At 41.8% G+C, this 3693-nt stretch overlaps 1 non-coding gene across 1 annotated transcript; it reads right to left on the bottom strand.

Moving 5' to 3' along the window:
- Positions 1 to 858: 858 nt before the first annotated feature.
- Positions 859 to 965, bottom strand: LOC112768686 (small nucleolar RNA R71). The gene has a single exon (XR_003186086.1). It is a non-coding gene; the product is annotated as a small nucleolar RNA R71 (small nucleolar RNA).
- Positions 966 to 3693: the final 2728 nt, after the last annotated feature.

Here is a 3693-nt window from a genome sequence, read left to right as displayed (position 1 = left end):
TGATTAATAAAACAGCACACTTTTCTGCAACTCGTTGGGAGACGACCTGGGACTTAAAACTCCCAGTAATTTTAATTTAAACTCTCTGTGACATATTTCTAAATTGATAGGCAGATTTTCGGTGAGTTAAGAACTATACTTGCAACGTAACCATTTTAATAAATTTTTAATTCACCAGCTTCTGCTTCCCATCAATTTTTGGCGCCGTTGCCGGGGAGTTGCAATAGAGTGCTAATTTCATTAATTAGAATTTATTTATCTGCATTTTACTTAATTTTGCTACTATGAGCTGCATGTTTCTTCCGTCAAATGACATGTTCACTTCCTGATCCGCGCTTGCTAATATTCGATCCTGAAATTGAAAGAACAATTTCACGAATAAGGCGAGAACAGTGTAGGTTAGCCCGCTCTGAGGACGGATCTGAAAGTGAATTTGAGGAAGAAACCAGCCCCCGTTCTACTGATTCGGTTGTTTTACGTGCAGAAAACATGGCAGCTAGAAGAGTTACCATTCAGGAGGAAGGAGCTCCTGATTTTACAATGCAACCGTTTCAAGTGCATCATCCAGCGGTAGCTACAGATTTTGAAATAAAGACCGCACTAATAAATTTGATGCCCAAGTTTCATGGCCTACCTGCTCAAGAGCCTATCAAGCACTTGAGAGATTTCCAGGCAGCCTGTTCTACTGTCAGGCGTGATGGCACCGATGAAACTTCAATTCTGCTGAAAGCTTTTCCGTTCTCTCTTGAGGGAAAAGCAAGAGAGTGGTACTACACTCAACCTCTAGCAAATGTATCCAACTGGGATACACTCAGAAAGGAGTTTCTGGAGAAATTCTTTCCATCTAAAGTTACTAATAAACTAAGGAAGGATATCTCTACAATTGTTCAGGATGACAATGAGACTTTCTTTGAATACTGGGAGCGCTTCAATAATCTTCTGGAAGCATGCCCCCACCACATTATTGACAAGATCGTGCTACTCAGCTATATCACACAAGGTATGAGACCCCAAGATAAGACCACATTGGAAAGTGCCAGCAATGGGTCTATGAAGAAGTACAAGACCACTGATGAAGCTTGGCAATTGATCAGTGATCTAGCTGAATCTACTCGGAACCACAGACAGAAGCAAGGCCGTTCAAGGGCCATTGCAGAAGTATCTTCTGGCATAGAGACTGCTGCTCTAAATCAAAGCATCTGTGAGATGACCAACCTGCTAAAGCAAATGCAGTTGACTCAACAAGCTCAGCAAACTCAACCGCAGCAAAACCAACAACTAGTTCCACAAAGAATTTGCAGAATTTGTGCTGATTACAGCCATTACACTGATGAATGCCCGCAGCTCCAACAAGAAGACAACATGGTGGCATCCACTCACAACTTCTATGACTGCCCCAACCAAGGGTACAATCAAAGTGGAAATAATAACCATGGATGGCAGGACAATTCAACCCAAAATTGGAGAGACAACAATAATAGGGGAGGCAGAGATAATCAGGGAAATCAGAGGTGGAATAATAACAACAATAGGCAGCAAAATCAACCGTACCGAGCACCTCACCTGAGGCAAAACCAAGGACCACCGAACAATCAGCAGCAAACCTCTCAAATTACTCATTCTTTTGTATCTTCTAATGGAGATTTATTACAAGCTTTTGAGAAAAGACAACTGGCCATGGAAAATACCATCGTGAACAGTATTAACGCCAGTCTGAATGGTTTCACCTCTACTCTGCAAGCTCTTATGACACAACTTGGTTCAGCATAAAATTCCGGGTAACCAACCTTCAAGCACCACTGGAATCCCCTCTCAACCATTACCCAATCCAAAGGGAGGCATTAATGCCATCACCCTAAGGTCCGGAACCACACTGCAGGAGAGGAATAAGGAGGAACCAAGCTCACCAGAATACGCCTCAGCTGAAGAGGTGGTAGAAATCGAAGATGTTGAAGAGGAAGAGGACGTACAGGACATAGCTGAAGGAGAGATAGCTCAACCACAGGAAGAAGCACAAAAAGACACAGGCCCCACAGAAAACCCTACTCCCATTCCATTTCCACAACTTGCAAGGAAGCCCAGGAAGTAGCTGGAACCTGATCCTAAAATGGTAGAAATATTCAAAAAGGTTGAGGTAACTGTTCCCCTTTTCGATGTTATTCAACAGGTACCTAAATATGCAAAGTCTCTAAAAGACTTATGTATCCATAAAGACAAAATTAATGAATTAGAATCTATTCCTTTAGGTAGTTCTATATCTGCTTTAATGGGAGGATTACCTGAAAAATGTAGTGATCCAGGTCCTTGCATAGTTAGTTGTACTATTGGTGGTGTAGTAATTTATGATTGCATGTGTGATTTAGGAGCATGTGTCAGTATAATGCCTTTGTCTATATATGATGTTTTAAGGCTCCCTCCCTTAAAAAGGTTGGCAGCTCGTTTTGTGTTAGCAGATAAAAGCATTATTACACTGGCTGGAGTTGCTGAAGATGTTTTGGTGAACATTAAAGGGCTCACATTTCCCACTGATTTTTATATCTTGGAGATGTCCCATAATGATTCAGATAAGCCATCATCAATCCTACTTGGAAGACCATTCCTGAAGACATCAAAATTCAAATTGGACGCTTTTTCAGGAACATACTCCTTTGAAATAGATGGCCGCATAGTAATCTTCAATCTGAATGGAGTCATTGACAACCCCCCAGAAGATCGTTCTATCTTCCAGTTTGATGTCATAGACGAGAGTGTGGCTGAAGTTCAAAAAGAAGAGTTCAAAGAGAGGCACACTGGACAAGATCCAAGTGTGGGGACCCTCTTAACTGACAATGAGGACACTTCGTCATTTTCGCAAGCCCCAGATAATCCAGAGCCTGCCCATGATCAAAAGTTAGAATTGAAACCTCTCCCTCAACATCTCAAATATGCTTATCTTGAGGATGAGCAGAAGCTTCCGGTTATTATTGCAAGAGAACTGACTTCTCAACAACAAGAGCAGTTACTTGATGTACTGAGGAAGCATAAGAAGGCAATTGGGTGGAGTTTGGCAGACATAGTGGGAATCAACCCTCAAGTATGCGAGCAAAAAATATTTTTGGAAGATGGAGCAAGACCTGTCCGTCAACCATAAAGATGATTGAATCCCACCATCTTGGAAGTTGTCAAAAAGGAAGTGACCAGACTATTGGAGGCCGGTATCATATATCCCATTTCAGACAGTGAATGGGTAAGCCCAGTGCAAGTGGTGCCCAAGAAGTCCGGAGTCATTATCGTAAAGAATGAGCATGGAGAGCTCATAGCAACTAGAGTTCAGAATGCTTGGAGAGTCTGCATTGATTACAGGCGTCTCAACCAAGCTACCCCTAAGGATCACTACCCACTTCCATTCATTGATCAAATGCTGGATCGCCTGTCAGGTAAATCACATTATTGCTTTTTAGATGGTTACACAGGTTATTTCCAGATTCATATAGCTCCTGAGGATCAGGAAAAGACTACTTTTACATGTTCTTTTGGGACTTATGCTTATAAGAGAATGCCCTTTGGCTTGTGCAATGCACCAGCCACCTTCCAAAGGTGCATGATGAGCCTTTTCTCTGATCTTATTGAGGACTGTATGGAAGTTTTTATGGACGATTTTAGCATTTATGGTGATTCTTTTAACCTTTGCTTAGATGGATTATCTAGAGTATT

This window comes from Arachis hypogaea, chromosome 17 (genome assembly GCF_003086295.3).
Source record: "Arachis hypogaea cultivar Tifrunner chromosome 17, arahy.Tifrunner.gnm2.J5K5, whole genome shotgun sequence".
NCBI classification, from domain to species: Eukaryota; Viridiplantae; Streptophyta; class Magnoliopsida; order Fabales; family Fabaceae; genus Arachis; species Arachis hypogaea.
Note: the sequence above shows the minus strand (reverse complement) of the source record. Positions and strands in the feature narration are given on the sequence as shown.